Here is a 19,825-nt window from a genome sequence, read left to right on the forward strand (position 1 = left end):
CATTCGCAAAAACTCGTAGACACTACCTCCACCGTGGAGTATAGGGGCAGCAGAGTTGGGTACCCAACAAGAAAGAAGTGATGTACATAGGATGTGAAGAGAGTTGATGAGCTGCTTCATAGGCAGGGTCAGACAGGATCTACAAGAGGCAAAGAACTCGGCTATGAGGCTGGAAGTTCTACCTGAGAAGGCCAGGGAAGAGTGGGCCTGGGACTCAGGAGAGTGGCCGTCCCATTTGAGAGTGGGTATAGGCCAATATTGACCCATGCCTACTGAGGCCAGATTCTGTGCTAGATACATTGAGACATGCAAGCTATACTCAGGCTGATGGGTACCCTTGCCCCATTTGGCAGATTGGAAGCCTGAGGCTCAGAAGGACAGTCATTCTCTTCTGGTCTCACAGTGGGAGCACAGATGTCTTGGACCTTTGACCCTCTCATCTCACCCCTTCCCACCGGCAGAGCTCAGGCAGGAGGTGGGGGTGAGGCTGCTCCAGCAAAGGCACAGAGGGTAAAGCGGGCAGGCAGTGGGTCTGCCCCGGAGCAGCTGGTGAAGGGGCTGCTGATGCGGCCATTGTTAGATCATCAAGGCTGGGACAATGCCTGGCTCCGCGCAGGCAGCCTCAGATGTTTTCCAGTGAGTGAGCCACTGACCTATTAACTACAAATCAGGACATCACTTAGGCCCCAAATAGAGAATTCTGAATAACAGAATTGAAAGTATTATCCCTTTAAGCTTCTAGTAATGGAGAAAATGGTTTGTTCCTAAGAGTTTTGATAATGTTATATATTTGTTGATTCAGGGAACCCTTTTATTACCTTCATTCAGAATTCTAGACTGCGTGCAAAGAAAAGCAAAAAAGAAAGAAAATCACAGTCAGGTTTAGAGGTAGAAATAGCAAAATAGTGTTTTGCGTTCAAACTGATAATGCGTTTAAAGTGACCTTGCACTTTAAGTGGGGAGCTTAAAGCTCCTGCTTAAGACCAGCTAGACAGGGATCCATGGGAACTACATGGAATGCCCCCAGACAAGAGCAAGCTCACAGTGATGACAATGATGCCTAGGGCGTAGTGTTAATGGGAGGGCCCTCTTGCTTCTCACATGAGCCACCCTGTCCCTTGGGTCCCTTGTTTCAGTTTATTTACCCATCATATCATGGGGCTCATAATTCCACCATTACATACTCGTAAGACACTAAGGATCTTTCTACGAGGGCTGCACAGCTATATCCAAAGACTTCTGGAAATGTCGGGGTGAGAGATAGCCGTGCCAACAGTAACAGCGGTCATCTAGAGCAGGGCTTCTTATGCTTTTCTACCCACAACCCCTTTCACCAAGAGTTCTTTATATAATGCCCAATACATATGTATATAAAATAGATACACAAATTGAAGTTGCTGAATAAATTATGAAGAAATATCTCTTACTACAATTCTTTACATATATATATATATATTGACATTTCATATAATACATGAAAACAAAACACATGCGAATGAGACAGGTGTGTTGGTTTGTTTTGACATAGACATAAGGACTCAAACCCTGTCTGTGAGTTTGATTTTGCAGAACATACAACGTCTTCAACGTTTTTCAGCTATCATAAGTACACGAGACTAAGTGACAGGCAGATGTTTAGGCCATTTCGGAAATTGCTGGGAATCCTGTCTTAATCCCAAGCCACAATTCAATTAATATTTTTTTATGAAACCCAAGTCATCCACTCAGATAGCAATTTTAAAAATCAAATATCCTAACCTAGCACAATTCAAAGGTATCGTAATTTGATACATCTATGCTGAGCAAGACTGGCAGGGAAAGATTAAAATCTATTTTCTGTAAATAAAACATTTTGTTTTTCTGAGAGCAGGAAATTCACGTGGACTATAAAAGACATGGAAATTCACCACGTACGGAAACTGTAATATACAATAACCACAAATAAAGCTGGGTGTTTCGAGCTGTGTTTGCTATACCACACCTGTGATGCCAAGCTTGCGTGTTGTGTTGCTTAGAACCGAGGTTGCAGGAACACCCAGAGAAGAAACAGGGGTGAGTGCAGCCATAAACACCTCGTATCTAGTACTCGCCTGATTTGAATTTACCTTTGGTCTTCACACATGGTCAGAAACCCTCTACTGTTGCTGACTTTTTCCATCAGTTATGTGACCCCCTTTGGGCCAGTGATCTATAGGTTAGGAAGCTGAGTTCTAAGAGGGTGCTGCCTCCATTCGGGAGCAATCACGTAATATCTGCTAACTCCTGTAATTCCTAATCCATGACTCAGGACAATCGCTGAGGAGTCAGTCACAGAGAAGGGAATGGTGCACCAGTGACCAAGCCAGTGAGTGAATGCCCTCAAAAAGATCTGCACCTGGCTTCCCGAGGCTGCCTCTTGTAACAAATGCTTAGCCATGCAGACACATCCTCTCAAGCAGTCACAGTAACCAGGGGACAAAGGGAAGCCATTTCTTATAAAACGCTAGATCTGGAAGGAACCAGGCTATGTCTTCCTAGCTGAGATGGTAACGGATGCCATGAGTTTCATCCTCTCACATGAGAGACAGGGCGCTTGGAGATCCTAAAATCATGCCGCATTTGTACCAAAAGAGTAGTTTGTTGTTCCTGGAGGAGGGTGAGCCCGAAGTATCTACATAAAGGTCTAACAGGGAAGAGGAGCCTCACCTGCATGTCTTCTCAGGGTCTTATTTAGTTGCCTCCACCCCGAGGGCTTTCAGACAGAAGATGACCTAGAGGCCCTTTCCTTCTGGCAGGCACGGATGTGGTCCAGAGCTTGTGGAGAGAGGCAGATGTGAGTCTGGCCTCTGCCCCCAATCCCTCACCCCTCACCAGCTGGGTGACCTTGGCCACTCTGTGCAGCCACTTTATCTTCCTTGAGCCAGGGGTGTGAGGGTAAGATTGTCCTCTCTTCTCTCAAAAGATTAAAGATATTCTGCTCCTAAAGAGGTCGTCCGCTAACATTAGTAGCAGCGGGGGTTTAGGAAAGGTGACTTTTGAGGGAATGTGATGGAGAGGAGTCAGTTATAAACAGGTGGGTTTCGTTATGAACCTCCTGAGCCCAGGCTTGTATCTCTTTTCTAACAGGCATTTTTAGTCATCTTGAGAGATTATGCAAGTCTAATGCTACGCACGGTGCTTAGCAAGTGGTAAGACATCAGTAAACAGAGGCCGCTCATTGCCATGCAGCCAGGGGACTCGCCGTCACTGTTTTCTGAATGGTGAAGAAAGGAACTTAGGGTTCTCTATTTCAACTGCTTGCAGCCCTAAAGCTCCAGCCTTGCATCATAGGACGGGGAACACACGGGCCTGAGCCAGGTCCCTCTTGCCAGTCCAGACCTCTGATTCCTCCCTACCTGTTCCAGGACCATCTCGTCCCCACCCCACCCACCAGTTCCCCTCCTAAAGAGGGTCGGTGGGTGCATCCCACAGTTCTGACCTAGTTGGAACCTTTGCCACTGTCGGCTCTGGAGCCTGATCCTGGCCCTCTAAGCTGTTTCTAAGGCTATGTTGGGGGACAAAACGAGCAAAGAAGGGGTTGTGAGAATCCAGCACGGCTTGCCAAAATCAGGCAAGAGCCGGACTGACTTCATTTTATTTATTTATTTATTCATTCATTCATTTATTTTATTTTTTGATTTTTCGAGACAGAGTTTCTCTGTAGCTTTGGAGCCTGTCCTGGAACTAGCCCTTGTAGCCCAGGCTGGCCTCGAACTCACAGAGATCTGCTTGCCTCTGCCTCCCGAGTGATGGGGTTAAAGGTGTGTGCCACCACCACCCGGCTCTTGACTTCAATTTTTAAACTGTTTTCAGGACTGGTGAATGAGGGGGAGGGCAACAAGTCATGAATCCCTGCTTTTTATCAAGGCGTTTGAGAAGTCTCATGCTCAGCCCCCTGGGCAAAATGGTCACAGCAAAAATCACAGATGGATCCCAGTGAAATCGGAAGGACTGAGGTGCACCTGTTTAGGAGTCTGAGGGCTCTGGACTTACTCCCATTCTGTCCATGTTTTCATCTGCAGCTTGTATGTCCCTCCGTGTTATCTCCTGAAGTGGTACAGCTTGTCAGTCTCAGAACCTTTGCTGCTACTTGTGACCTGCTGTGACAGATGATGTCTCTTTACCATCCCCCAATGCCCTCACGGTAAAACCCTAGGAAAGTAACTGCCTCCTTGGTCTGTTTGGGTGATTGAATGTGGCCACACAGAGGAAATACTTTGCCCAGTGCCTGAGTCCTTACAAGCATCTGTGGCCAGAGATGACCTGAAGTTAGAAGTGGTGGTGGTGGAGGAGAGTATGAAGCGATGGAGACCACCCTCTGAAAAGTCTCAGCCGATAGGAGAGATGGACCAAGCCTAGTGACTCAGAGAATAGTATCAAGTCCCACATGAGCAGACATGACCAATCCTGGTGGTAGTGGCTCTGTGGACACAGTGCAGGAAAGGCTTCCGTGGGCAAAACCTGTGAACCAAACATGATTTAACAACCTTCTACTGGTTCCTTTACTTGTTGCTGTGATAAAACATCCAGAGGCAGCAACGCCATGGATGAAGGGGCGAAGGGCTTCTCTGGGGCAGAGGAGGCAAAGCAGCTGGCAGCTGTGGTGGCAGGAGTGTGAGGCAGCTGGTCACGCTGTGTTCACAGTCAGGAAGCAAAGAGACAGGAATACCTGTGCTCCGCTCACTTTCTCCTGTTGACTCAGCCTGGAGCCCCATCCACAGGGAAGTGCTCCCGGTGTTTAATATGGGTCTTCTTGCTTTCATTGACACAATCTAGATACTCCCTCACAAATGTGTCCAGAGGTCTGTCTCCTAGGGGTGGCTAAATTGAGGTCAGCTGACCAGAGTGCAGAATGAAGCAGAGTGAAGTGGGGTTCACGTCCCTCCCCTGGGGTTGCAGACCCAATGCAGACTTTTGCTCAGTTTCTATTGTTGTGGATAAAGTGGAACACCCACAGAAATAATGTGTCAAAGGAGAGTGGCCAGAATGGCAGACGGTTTGCAACAAGTTAGCATAAGTTTTACTTTTTAAAGCTGGGAGTATTTGGCGCTGGAGTTTGGGGGTCAGCAAATGGCACAGCTCCACTTCCTGAGAAGCTTCAGAACCATGTAGGCAGAGAGGTGAGCCAGACAGCTGGAGATCAAAATACACAGTGTGTTGCTGATCAAGGCAGACTTGAGAACATGACCCATGTCCACTCGCCAATTGGCTACTCTGATACACCCTGCCTTCATGACCTCCATGCAAGAGCCCCGCAAGGGAGCTTTGAATCTTCAAGGCAGAGTCATGCCCAAGCCATTGCTGTTCTCTGATGCTGGCTGATAGACCAAGAAGAGAGATTGTAGCCGCTGCTACCATGTCTACAGGAGACTAACCCCACCAGGTCAATAGAAAGAGAGGGCTGTTAGCAGCTCCCTAATTCTGGGTCACATGCCCTAGAAGGAAAGAGGGGTACATGGCAATAGGACAGGTCCTGAGTGCTGGAGAAAGATGCTTCAGTGTAAAAGGGAGGTGAAAGAGTAGTAATTCCCCTCTACCATTTAGGAAGGCTGCCAAGAATTTAGCAACCATGTATTTTGTGTATATGAAGCTTATTGTTAATTCATTCAATGACTCCTTAAATATTTATTCATCACCTGTTCTGTGCCAGGTGCTATTCTTGGACTTTAAGGAGGAAGAAAATGGAGATTTTTTTCCTCTTAGAAGTACATATTTTTGCCGGGCGGTGGTGGTACATGCCTTGAATCCCAGCACTCAGGCGGCAGGGGCAGGTGGATCTCTGAGTTCAAGGCCAGCCTGGTCTACAGAATGAATTCCAGGACAGCCAGGGCTACACAGAGAAACCCTGTCTCAAAAAAAGAAAAAAAAAAGAAAAACAAAAAACAAAAAAATAAATAAACTTACATTTTTTACCTGGGGAGAAACAGAGAAAAAACCAATAATTCTAGTAAGTGGTAAATAATATACTATGCTCAACAGTGGTGGCAGTTGTTACTGGGGACAGTGAGAATTGTAGCCTGAGGGTTGAAAGAAGTGAGGGGATGGAATGGCACTGGGCTGGCACCCAGGTCCCTAGGTCTCAGTCCAGAGCTCTCTTCTTTCCTGTCTCCATGAACTCGCTTTGAAGAAGGTGACTGAGCCTCTCTGGAAGCTTCAGAAGTAGATCGATCATGGCACACTTTGCGCTATGGTTGTGTGGCAGGTCAAACTCTTCATTAACAATAGGAGAACTTCCTTCCTCGGGAGGGATATGATGCAGGAAATCATTGCTGGTGTGTTAAGTGGTGCACTAGCGAATGCGGGGCGAGGGGAGACCATTGGCTTACGGTATGCCACAGCGGCACTAGTCAATCCCGGTGTGTATTGACGGCTTCCTGTGCACCTGACACAGTGGCACAATGCCAGCGTTCGACAGTCGCTTGCTCTTGACCTCCTCCTTAAGAAGCAAGCACTGTTATTTCCCTCGTTTTAGAGAGGAGGGGACTAAGATGAGAACGCTGATGGAACTGGTCCTAGAGCACACCACGAATAAGTAGCTGATGTAGTCACCCGGGCGACTGGCTTAAGCATCAACCTTCTTGACAACTCCCGTCACAGAGTGGACAGAGCTAAGGAAGACTGAACCAATGGCCAGACTTGGGTAACCGAGAACGTGTGTCCATTTCCTGTGGGGTCTACACTGAGGATCATTGCTCTTTCATTTTCTTCCATTCTTTCCTGGAAAACCCTCTTCTTACTGCCGCCCATCCTGTCCAAAACCTTGAGATTTTGACTGAGAAGAGGATTTTAGGGCCCTCTGGGAAGAGGTTTGGGTATAATATCCTTTTCCCTCTCTGATGTATACCGTAACTCCACCGAGAGGAACCAGACTGCAGAAAGAAGCCATCCTCAAGGACTGCCAACAGACTCAGCATTTGACCGCCTGCTGGTGATGATGGTAGCGTTTCTGTCAGGCTTACTCACTCCACCACGTTGTCACATCCAGGTCTTACGTCACCTAGTCCCCTAGATTCTCACTACCATCTAGAAATGAGTGGCTGAGATGAATTCAGGAAGGCCCACTAATTTGCTTAGCCACAACATCATTCTGATGAGCTGGATCAAGAGCAAAAACGTGGATCCCAGACGGAGCCGTAGCCACCAGTCTCTGCTGACTGAGCAGCTATCCCCTGAATGCAACCCAAAAGGCCCTAGAGGCGTAGATCACAAAAGCCCTTCAGTTCTCCTGTCTTCCTGAAAAGAATCATGAAGAGCCATTGTGAGGTCCTTGCGGTATCTACTTAGACTGCAGAGATATCAAAGAAGCCAGTCTTTAGGATTGGCTCTCTATGAAAAAGATTGTTTTCGTTTTCTGGGAGCTGGCTGGCTGCATCTGTTGTACTAAGTCGGATTGTCAAGGGATTGACAAGCGTTGGCCAGGTTTAGGAGTTTGTATTGATATTATGGCTGTGAAAAAGCACATATTGGTCCCCACCATCTATATGGCTGTAACTGTTTTTTTTTTTCTCCCTCTTTCTCTTCCATTTCCTGCAACTTTCGCTCACAGCCTCATTGGCATAATTGACACATTGGCTCAGGCCGCCAAGATTGCCAACTTGGAGCCTTGGATCAGTTAGATCAGTTATGACAGACGTGATTATTTACAAGAAAATAGAAGCCACTATAATTAGACCTTCTAAAGAGTACATTTGGGTAGAAAAGGAGAAAGCACACATTTAATCTGGCACGAGGCGTTTGATTTCAGCCCGAAGCAGGTTCTTCTTTTCTCTGTTAAAGGAGGTGTTGGGGTGTCTGGCACTCTCTTCAAGACCGCCATCTACCAGTTTTGTGCCATAGCTCCTGATAGAAAAGCCAGGTGGCAAAGCCAGCATTTAAGGCAGCAGGGGAAGTGGCTTTGCTTCTCGGATTGGCCACTTGTCCTCAGCAACAGTCTATGTCTTTACTCATTAAAGGAGGGTTTAGAAGATACAAGAGCTCCTGCCTCATCGTAGGCCTGAAGAATCAAGTGTAAGAAAGTAAGGAAAACGTCCAGTAATGTGGTGGGCATAGGCACTGGGTGTTAGGCCTCCTGGCTCTTAGAAGCACAGACCGGTCGCTTGCTTCGTCCTCCATCATAAAGGACAGGCACACCTATCTCAAATCATGAATGAGGGTTGGAGAAAACACAGAATGCAAAAGAGGCCTCACAGCGCTGTCTCAGGCCTCATTGCTCCTACTGCTATATTTACAAATGTCCGTGTTAGTTGCAGGCATTATATGTACCCTGGGCTAGGCATCCTAGAAGATGACCAGATGCTCTGTTGGGTACCATAGCACCATGCCTATGATCCATGATACTTTTCAACACCTGAAGCACATTTAATTTGATTTCTTTTAGAATCATGAAGACAAAGAGGAATACAAGAATAAATATAAAATCAAGTATAGAAATTAATAAAGAAGAATAGGCATCGTAATGAAGTCAACCTGGATTGTATCTATCTATATACCAATGCAGTCATAAGACCTAATTTATGTTTCTTACTTATTTTATCAATGAAAAAATGTTTGTTATGTTATTTGTATGTGGAGGAGGGAACCATGAAAGGCAAAACCGACCACTGCTCACCAAAGTCACCACGAAGCCTTGGTTGTGAATGCTTTATAAATACTGATTCAATCCTTCTTAGAAAGGTCTTTTAATTCCACATGAAAAAAACCGAAGTTGAAAAGCTAAGAAACATATCCAAAACTACTCGGCTACTTAGAGATGATGACATTGCATTGGCTAATAACTGTGACAATTCAAAAATCAAGATGACTCAACACGTTAGAACTCTATGTCTTGTTTACACCACCATTCTGATATATGTTTAACATTTAGCCTCCCTCAGTCCTTCAGGGACCGGCCGCCATCATCCTCCTAGCTCTGTCTCCTTCTGGTTCTGAGAACTCGGACCATTTGGTTGATGGACAGGAAACTTTGGAACTACAGGTGGGAGATATCCTTTCAGTCAAGCCTAGAATTGACCCACGTCACTCTATTTGGGTTCCACTGGCCAGAAAACGGTCACAAAGTCACCTCTAACTACAAAGAAGGCTGGGAAATGTAGTCAGGAAGGTTCAGATACTGAGAAGTACAAGTAAGTGCCTGCCCGACAAGTGGGTGCCGCATCCCCAGCGAGGCCTCACAGACAGCATCCTTGTTCTTTCCACTTCACTTGGCTGGTGTTCTCGCTCTTAGCTCTCACCTGCCCACAGTCTTGCACACACTCACTCACTGTTCTCAGCACCCGACTTCTCCATGTGGCACAGTTGCCATGAGAGACAGTAGGAAGACAGCTGCATTTGGGAAGTTTCTCTGAGAACTCATGTCTTCTGTGACCCCTGACCCCAGGACCACAGCAGCACCGCTGGACAGATGCAGAAGATGGTGGTGGCAGTGTGGGAAGCACAATTGAACAGAGGGTTTCAGACGACCAAGAGAAATCAAGCTAGAGGCATTGTCTTGACTGGACCTTCAGTATCAGGAGGCATCAAGGGGAAGCAGGAGATGCTGATGGTCCTCCATCACAAAAGTGCTATAGCCCTGGTATTCCATCCCTTGGCCAGATATGAACTATGTGGCTCTCCCTTTGCCCTGCAGTGACAGCTTCAACTGAGCAACTGTCATCCCGAAAGATAAAGCTGCCACATCCAACTGGAGGCTAGATACCAACCGGAGGCTATGAACTCCTTCTTGTAAGGACTGGGCAGGCCCAGCAACCTTGGCAACAGCCTTGTATTAATAACCCTTGACTCCTCTAGAGCCTATCAAAGCTGTTTGTTCAGAGACCCTCAATTAAGCAGGAATATCCCTCCTCCCACAAGAAGCCTTCACAGATGACTCAGCCCTCAGTGGTCCCCACTTCTCCAGAGCTCAGAGAACTTGTTGCCACCCCATTTCAATACCCTCTTTTTGTTTGCTATTTTGCTTGGGGGTACAAATCCAGGACCATGCTTATAGCAGCGTGAGCCAGTATTTTCCCACGCATTCTGTTGAGACCCAATGATAACCTTCATCCATTCAGTCTGTCTGGATTCACACCCAGGACTCAGCTTGTTGTAAGAAGAAAAACTGATACCCAGGTACCATTCATTCGGCACCTGCCCTTCATTTGGAGCTAGAAAAGGTAATCTAAGGAAAGGAAGAAAGGGGAGAGGGTTTACTACCAGTTATCTGAAATATTTACATCTCATCCCTCATTTCTGTAAGGTGACTGTTGTCACATTGAATAACTAAGTCTGTATCCACAGTAACCTGGCCTCTATCAGGCCTTGCCACACAATCTCATTGCCATTGGCCTGGTGATGGATGCCGGACAAGCCCCCTTTCTCTCTGCCTGTTTCCTTCTCTGTCAGGGATGTGATGTGGTGAGTTGTTGGTAGCTACAAGCTTTCAGTGTGCACATAAGGAGAAGACACGTGACAAGCGAGCTCCCCTTAAAGACAGAAGGAGTGCACAGCCAAAGTACCATTGTATGATAGAAGATTTCTTCTGTTGGTCTGGTTGGTCCCAGGTCCTGGAGAAGGGATGAAGAAGAGGAAAAGGCAAAATATTGAAGACATGGTCTCTATATGCAAGGATCTTAAGGGTCCCCTGGACAGGCAAGGTGCTAGTACCTGACAAGATACAATAACTGCATACAAATAACGAAGACCACACATGTGAATGATGAGACCCAGACTAGTAGGTCACAGGAAGGTTGGTCTGAAAGAGCTGGACACCAGGGACCTGCCCCTTACTCTCCTTTCCTCTCCTATAAGCTAATATCCATGTTTTAAGGGAAGAGGAAGGAAGGCATGAGATGCTGTTAGATGGTTGGCACAGGGTAAGCACCGAGTTGTCCAATCATCGTCTTTCACCATGCTAGGTTCTCCCCATGGTAAGGAAGGGTTAGCCAAATGGCCGCAGAAAGCGTTCTAGAGGAAGGACTTGAACGAGGCTTGAGGATGGAGCTCTATCGGTAGAACGCTGGCTTCGTGTGCATAGAGCCCAGGTTTGACCCCAGCACTGCATAAATCAGATGTGGGAGCACCTGCAATCCCACCCCTCAGAGGTGGAGGCAAAGGGGTTCAAGGTCATCCGTGGTTACATAGGGAGTCCAACCAGTCTGGACTAAAGACTGTGAAAAAATAAAAAAAGACTCAAATTTGAGTTGAAGAAAGAAGAAATGTGACCAGAGACCCGCAAAAGAGCATGGGAATCTGAGCATGCAGCCAGGACATGCCTGTGTCCCCAGAGCAGAGAGCAGTGGGCAGAGTGAGCACTGTACTAGACTGGGACTTTCTTGCTTTTGCCATGGCTTCCAGATGTCATTGATGTGTATACCTCCCAGCCTCCCCGAAGGCCAGCTACCTCTTCTTCTCTGGCGTCCTTAATACAGGCTAATCCAAGCCGGGTTCGCCTGCAGAAAGCACGTTCTTCTCCAGACTCCCACACTCCTGCCTTGGCTGGCCTGCCCCTCCCTCCTGTCCGGGGCATCTATAAATCCAGTTTCCGCAGCCCTCAGGGGTTGGCACGGCCGCCACAGACCTCAGACCCATCACGATGGAAACAGTCGAAAACGACTTGGCAAAAGGGAAGGGGGTGACCTAATGTTTTAGAGCAGGATCCTTTTTTTTTTTCACTCATCACTTTTATTCAAACCCTGAAGACAAAGCAGCTACCCCCTGAGCCCTACCAGACCTATACCCGAGGGTCCCCTAGCCTGCTGCCTTGGAGACCCCTGCAGAGCAATCGCTGGGACTGTTCCGGAGTGACAGAGCCGGCTTTCCCTCCTGGTTTGCCAGGCTTCCTAGGGCCCCTCGGAAGCGAGGATGTGGTGCCGAGGCCTGAGGAAAGGCCCATATATAGAGCCAAGGGAATGTAGGCCTCTGGCAGGTGGCCTGGAATAAATGGCCGTGTTCTGAGGGTGAACACAGCCAATTATAAATAGCACCCGCCTCCCTCCCCTTCCGACTCGCTGTGTCTGTCACTGGAGGGTTGATGGTTAAATTTAAGGGGACTGAGCAGGACAAGGGCACAGGAGAAGGAGAAAGGAGATGTTGGCCTGAAGGTCAGGTAGTGTGTGCCTCCTGTGCCTCACCCCGAGTACAGGCAAGTGTGGCTCAGGGAGTAGCTTGTGTCCTCTGTCTTGGCAGTTTGGCTCTGCTTGGTCGCCACGCTGTAGGACTGGGTTCGTGGGCACACTCCTCCAGTCTTGTCTCCACAGTGTTCACTGCCTGCAGCCTTGAGAGCGGTGTTTAAAATCAAACATTCTAAAAAAAAAAAAAAAAAAAAAAAAAAAAAAAAAAAAAACGAGGGAGGGCCGGGCTTCGTGGCCTTTGATCCCAGCACTCTGGAGGCGGAGGCAGGTACATCTCTGGGAATGTGAGGCCCAGCTGATCCCCACAGCTGGCACCTGCTCAACCAGGACTACATGGTGTAAACCTGTCGAACGAACACCACACAATCAGGGAGGGGCAGGCAGATCGTCGTATCTCCTGTAGACACAGCTTGAAGATTACAGGAGTGCATATGGAAAGTGGGCACTGGGGGACAGTAATGTGTGAACGGGTGACCAATGTAGATAGACTCAGGGTCGCACTGGGACTGATCCGCTGTGGCCATGGCAATGTACCACAAGGATCTGGGGTACAAGAGGGTGTGACTCAGAGGCCACAGCAGAAAGGGGTCCTCCAGACCTTCGCTCCTATTTCCAAAAACTAAAAAAAGCAGCTTTACTCTTACCTATATCATTCTGTAAGAGGGAGTTGCCAAACCAATATTGTATTTATTGCTCTTGTGCTAAGTCAACGAAAGCCCAGGGAAGGAGGAGCCCATAGCAGGTCAAGACCTCTGACTAGTCTGCTGCCATGCCTGGGTTTGTTTGTTTGGTACAAGACAATCCTGGAAGGGGGGGGGGCAGGAAGGAGGCTAGGAACATCTTATTCAATCCCATTCTTCGGTAAGTGACGTCAGAAGAGCAACAGGACTTGTTCAAATACTAGACACTGCCAGAGCTCGAAGTCATAGCAAGAGCTGTCAGATGTTCTAAGGACTCCAAGTGGCATGATTTGTCCCATGGAGCTGTGTGGCAGAGGAAGAGGTGTGAGGTGAGCCGAGGAGAGGGCCGGGGATGAGATGCTACAAGGGGCAGGGAGAGCTTCGAAGCAGAGAAAACCCATGTTCATTTCTCTCTTGCTCCTGGAAGCAGAGACCTAGGAAAGACAGTAGCTCTCCTGGGGCAGCCTGTCCCTCTCTCGCTCCACAACAGCTCCTCACTGAAGGGACGCGTGATACAAGTGAGTGACCTCACCGCCCTGCCAGGTAAGGCCAGGTCCCAGGCTTCTGGAGAGGCCTTCCAGCAAGACACAGCCCAGCTTCTTAGAGGCTCCTCCGCTTGGGAGTTTCTGTTGTGCCTGGGCAGAGCCCTCCCTTAGGAGGGCAGCTGGAAGGCTGCTGCTGCGGGACCTGAATGCATAATGCTCCTCATCCATTTTGAGCTGTGAGGACCTCCAGACAGCCTGCTCTAGACAGGAAAGGACGCAGGCAGGGACAGGTGGCTTGCTTTCTGCAACTGCCCGCCTCCCCCCCCCACACCCTCCCCACCCTCATTGTTGTGTATTCCTTAGGGAGAACATTAACAACTTCCTAAAACATACTGTCCGTGAATACAGGGTGTGCCCAACCGTGATCCCAGGTTTTGTTTCCTGGTCTGTGGGTGTAGTATGTATTCCATGAAACTTAAGGAAGCTAGGGATGCATAAAGATCCCCAGGAACACAGATCTTCATCCTCGTCTCTCTGACACACTTATACATGAAGTGCACATTCTTTTCAGTGTGTTAGTCAGGTGCCTGGCCTTAGACTTGCCCGTCAGACAGTGAAAGCTCACCTCTGCCTACTCAGCCTCACCTCATCTAACCAGGCAGCATCTTTTCTAGTGTTGTGAACCCCACAGAAACTAAGTAAATCCAGGGCTATCAAGGAGAGTATGCATATTGCTTTACCAACCCCGAAGTTGATCCAAGACACCCCCCGACACCCCACTTTCTGACGTGTATCCAGAGAGGTGATTCTGGCTTGAGACATTTTTCTTGGCATCTGCCAGTCCAAACATCTCCATGCCAGCCCAAGCCACAGGCCATGGAGCTATCATAAAAACACCAATTCCCTTCTGCCACTGTCCCCACACTCACCTTTCTCAGTGAAATAAGTAACAGGGTCCTGCCAGCTCTGTGACAGGTTCCCTGGTCCCTTTGATTTGGGGACCTGTCAGGGTGCTGATGGACTCTGCATGTTAGGCTCTGACAGATGTCAGCAGCTGCGGGAGGTGGACCGATCCTCTGTCCTCTTAGCCACCTCTTCACGGGGCTTTCACATCATAATACTATGTTTAGTCTTTACTTTTGTATCACACACACAATACCAATATCCCATGCCGCCTTAGGGACCTTGTCTCTTTTGTTCAGTACCATGTCTCAGCTGCCTGGAACACTGTCCGGTTTAATAAAACACTTTGTCAGACGAACACATGAATCAATTCTTAGATACGGTCCCTCGGGACTCCGCCATCTATAATTCTGTTTAGCCTTGTTTACCTAAGGAATTTTTTTTTTTTGGTTTCTCTTTCTCTTTCTTTCCTGCCTCTCATCGCCTGTCCTAGACACACTCTCACACTGAGATGCCAACCTTGACCACCCTAAGGACACCCCCCTTTCTCTAGTCACCAGGTTTCACTTCCTCTCTCTAATGTTAATATGCAGGAGAGCTGAGTTCTTTACCAGTTGTCTTTGTCTTCTAACACTACAACTGCACACTTGAGAACGGGCGGTTCATGAAGAATAGAGGTTCTGGGTGCTGTGACATTCAAGAGCACAGGAAACATTCGATGAGGGGCTTCTTGGGGGTCCTAAATTGTCAAAGGATATCACACGGTGATATTGGGGGCTTGTGTCTGTCTAGTTCAATGGTTTTCAACCTGTGGGTCGTGACCCCTTTGGGTGTCACATATCAGATATCCTATATATCAGATATAAAAGTAGCAAAATTACAGTTATGAAGTAGCAATGATATAATTTCATAGTTGGGGGTCCTGACAACATGAGGAACTGTGTTAGAGGTTGACAGCAGTAGAAAAGTTGAGAACCACTAATCTAGCTCTTCTTTTAGGCCACAACATTGCCATGGGGCCCCATCATTTGGCTTCATTAATGCTAACTACCTCCCAAGACACCACTTCCAAATATTATTAACACAGGCATTCAGGTCTTAACTTCTGAAGGACACCATCGCACCAATTCGCAAGTGCCCTGGCTTACTTACTGGCTCTGAACTCCGTGAGCTCAGGGGCCCAGGCTGCCCATTCAGTGTGGACTCTCACGGCACGTTGCACACAGTGCTCTTTCGCCCTAACCTTCATCGCAACCCAGAGAGCTTCAGTTCCACCAGACGTACCTTTGTCCATCAAACCCAGGAGGGACTGTGGAGACCCTCTCGCCCAAGGCTCTTTTTCTTCCAACACTCTGAGGAGGTGACTGGCACCAGGGCTGTTCCTTCTGGAGGCTTAATGGAGTAGCCTGTTGCCTTGCGATTTCCAGCTTTTAGAATCTACTCGTTTTCCTTGACTATAACTTCTTCCTGCTTTAAATCCCAGAAGGAGCCACTGGGACTTACTCCGGGTCGGTGTTCTGACCAACACTCTTATGTCTTTCTCATGTGAGTTTGGACCTTTGTTACTGTGTGATATTTTAGTCTTTTGACTTTTTGCGGGGCCCATCACCCAGCTCCCAAATAAATCACACATGGAGGCTTATTCTTAGTTATGAATGCCCGGCCTTAGCTTGGCTAATTTCTTGTCAGCTTTCCTTATCTTAAATTATCCCAACTACTTTTTGCCTCTGGGCTTTTCTCTTTCTCTGTTTATGTATACCTTTCTTTCCATCTTACCCCGTGCCTGGCTGGATGTCTGGCCCCTGATGTCCTCCTCCTCATCCTCCTGTTGTTGTCTCTGCCTCTTTTCTCCTTTTATATCCTCTGCCTGACAGCCCCGCCTATCCTTGCTTCTGCCTCACTATTGGCCGTTCAGCTCTTTATTAAGACCATCAGGTGTTTTAGGCAGGAAAAAGAATCACAGTTCCACAGTTAATCAAATGAAGCGTAAACAAAAGTCACACACCTGAAAATAACTTTGTCAACACTTTGTGATTGCACATGGAGCCTGCCAGACTAGGGAGCATCAACCCCACACCCCACATCAAGATCTCTTGCTTGCCACATCAGCACAGCCCTTCCTGCTCCATGGGAGAGCAGATCCACTGACTCCAGGGGCTAGGGCTAGAAAATGTGGGGGATGGAGGGCATACATCCCTTCCATACCATCTGCCATTGGGCACATCTTCAGGCAAACATGCACGCAGGTCATCTGTAACCCAACACCTGCTGTACCTTGCTGCCATGGTATTTACTGTGCAACTCAACAGCCAGTTTAGCATCTAGCCTAGAAAAGTCCCAATTGCCTCCTGAACAGAGCTGGCCATCTTTGGTCCATCCATCAGCACATCTCAGGCGTTTAATGATTTGGCGGGTCATCGTGTTGCTTGTCTTGCTGAGACAGAAGCGCGCTCCCTCTCCTTCACTACTCGGGTCTTATGGAGGAAAGACCCCAACCACTTCCATGTTTCCATTGGCTGGCATAATAAGATATGGTTAAATATTTAAAAACTGGAATATAAAAATTGTGGCTCTATAAAATATTTAAGTAAATAAGTCAAATGTTTTTATTTTATTCATTAATTTCTGATTTGACAATTTTATCCAAGAGTACAATTCTGATTACTCACTCCTCACTCCTCACCCACACACCCTCACTTATCTCCCTCCTCCCTACCAGTTCTCCTTCCTCCCTACCAGTTCTCCCTCCTCCCTACCAGTTCTTCCTCCTCCCTACCAGTTCTTCCTCCTCCCTACCAGTTCTCCCTTCTCCCTACTAGTCCTCCCTCCTCCCTACCAGTCCTCCCTCCTCCTTACCAGTCTTTTTCCCAGATTCATGACTTTGTATGTGGAGGTGGGGGAGACCCATTTAGTTTAACCTGGACTGTCCGTGTGATAGAGCTATCAAATTTTTTTTTGAGACAGTCTCTCAAGTATCCCAGGCTAGCCTCACACTTTCAATATGCAGCACAGACTTCTCTTTCATCTAGCCTTTGCGAGGTTACCTCGAACATGAGGGTGACCTTGAACTCCTGACACCCTGCTTCTACTTCCTGAGTCCTGAGATTCCAGGCAGGCACCACCATGCTCCGTTTATATAGTACCGGGGATCGAACTAGACAGGCATTATACCAATTGATCTACATCCCCCAAGCCCAGTGAATTGATAGTTTTTTGTTTAAATGCTATGCAATAATGTGATGCTATGTGCTAGCCTATCACTGGCTGATGTTTCAAATTTGTTATTCAGGGTACTGCATAGGCGGTATAGTCCCATCCTCAAACTGCCACATATAGCCATACACAGACACTATGTCAAGGGTTTAAATTTAGACCCTTTCATGAATAGGAAGGTTGGTGGGAGAATCTGTCATGTTCACCACCACCACCCCGCCCCCAGGCCTCTGGCTTCTGTGAGAGACCCTGCTTGGAACAAAGACTGAAGGAGAAATCTACAGAAGAAACCTAGGTATGATGGCACCTGCCAGTAATCCTGGCACCTGGGAGGTGGAGGCAGGAGAATCCGGAAATTCAAAGTCATTCTTGGTTATATAGTGAATGAACTGGAGGTTTCCCTGAAATACAATAAGACCGAGGCGGGGCAGGGGGGACAAGTATGTGTAGTGTCGATCAGACTTGGAAAAGTGACATCCCACACTTGAGTTATGTATCCACCTGTCTACTAGGGGCTCAGAGTTCTTGTCCTCTGAGCTCCCCTTTCACCAGCAGCTTGTCTGAGTTGACACTGCCGTACAGAACGCTCCAGACATCTGCCTCTCACCCTCCTGGTGACTTGATCAAATGCAAGATCAAGGTGCTAGCATGGTCAGTTCCTAAACAGGGCCCCTTCTTGGCTTGCAGATGGCTCCCATCCACATGTCTTTAAGTGGTAGGGACAGAGTCTGCTCTCCCTTTTCTTTCCTCAGGGCTCTCATCCCATCAGGATGGCTCTACCCTCGTGACCTCATATAAACCTAGTGATGTCCCAAAGCACCCCCCTTCTTCCACATGGGGAGCGGGACTTCACTGTTTGAACAGGCATCAACCCAAAACAGATCTGTGACAATTCTGCCATCTGGTTTCTGGTAGGCACCATTCTTCTGTAGCCAGAGCAACCGTTTTACTTCCAGCCTAAGCTCCTGATTACATCAATGTCTCTCTGGTGACAGCCACCCTGGCAGGTTCCTCCCACCCTCCCTATCCTTCCCAGGGTCCAAAAGCAATGGCTCCCTCTGAGATTCACAGAAGGCAAAGTCTTTCCTGCCTAGCAGGTTGGAGCTTGGGACCCAGGCTTTCCAACTGCCCCCTAATATCACCACTATTCCACACCAGACAGGAGGGGTTTGGTTTCTTACTCTACCGTGAATGCCAACTTTAAAATGTTCTGTGGGAAAGAAAATAGAAACCAAAAAAGGAAAAAGAAAAAAAAAAAGGAAAGACCTAAATAGTTGCAGACAGTCTCTATGTTGATGTGTCATGTGAAATTCCACTTTATAATAAAAATACATTTTAAAAGTCACAACAAAGCTGGGTAAACCAAGTACCAGGGCCTAAGCTGAGAGTCCTGTATCTCTTCCCCAGTTCTTCCGGGCTGCTCTTGGTCCAGTCCTGGCTTCTTTTAAAATCTCTTGCTCACTGCACTCCCTTTTGTCTTCCAGCATCTGAAGCCAGGACTGGTCCATTTGTGCAATCATTGGCTTACCCATCTATCCAGGGTTTATAGCACTTCTCCTATACTTAGGGCATCCTGTATCCCTGTATTACCTTGGTAACACACAATGGGATACAGTCAAGGGCACCAGCCCAGGGGTCCATCCAAGAGCCAAATTCAAGCATGACCTCAATGAAGGCTTACTCTCAGCCTCACACCTCCAATTTCCAAAGAAAGAGGCTTGAGGCCAGGCTTGCAGACCAGCGCCAAGCAGGTGCCTGCAATAAGGGAGACAGAGATTAAGTGAGGGGGAGGAGAGATGGCTTTGGCAGTGAAAATCCCAGTCGAAAATGTCCGTTTGCCACTGAGTTCCGTCCGGCCAGTCCCGCTCACTCCATGCTGAAGTATGAGTTCTGAGATGCTAGTTCTTCCTTTTTTAGACTTTCAAGGAAAAGTGAAATTCTTCATTTCTCAGAAACATATCCAAAATATTTCAAACATGATATGGGTTGAAGTAAATACATCTAAAGCCAAACCCAGCCTCAAATAAACAATTCACAGGGTTTAAGACTCCAAAGAACGTATAGAGCTTTCCTCTTCTGAGAGGCAAGTGTACTGCCATGTTGAACCTTACCCTTGGGCCCAGACTGTGCCTCTCCCTTGCCACTGAGGCATGGATTAAAGCTAAGCTCTTAGGAGTCCTTGGAAGATGGTATTTGCTTGATTAATCATTATAAATGACTGTACCCACACATCTAAATGTCACATTTCTGTGTCCCCCTCACTGCACCCTCCCAGTGCTGGTCCTGAGGTCTTGGATACACAGTATAGTATCCAGCAATGTGTTCTCACTATGTAACCCAGAGGTGCAAGGTTTAACGACATTTTGGAATTGACTACTAAGTGAGTATAAAAGGCCCAGGATTTGGGACAAATATGTAT

The 19,825-nt window shown here is 47.6% G+C and overlaps 1 protein-coding gene and 1 long non-coding RNA gene across 4 annotated transcripts in view; one reads left to right on the forward strand and one right to left on the reverse strand.

Annotated features, from left to right (window-relative positions):
* Nucleotides 1-19,825, forward strand: part of Zhx2 (zinc fingers and homeoboxes 2) — a 150,406-nt gene that overhangs the window by 20,670 nt on the left and 109,911 nt on the right. The window lies entirely within an intron of this gene.
* Nucleotides 11,370-16,030, reverse strand: LOC146891101 (uncharacterized). Its single transcript, XR_014998046.2, has 3 exons — nt 15,970-16,030; nt 15,478-15,663; nt 11,370-12,297 (listed from the first exon to the last, which is right to left on the reverse strand). It is a non-coding gene; the product is annotated as an uncharacterized LOC146891101 (long non-coding RNA).

The sequence above is a fragment of the Myodes glareolus genome, chromosome 19 (genome assembly GCF_982192425.1).
Source record: "Myodes glareolus chromosome 19, mMyoGla1.1, whole genome shotgun sequence".
Lineage (NCBI taxonomy): Eukaryota > Metazoa > Chordata > Mammalia > Rodentia > Cricetidae > Myodes > Myodes glareolus.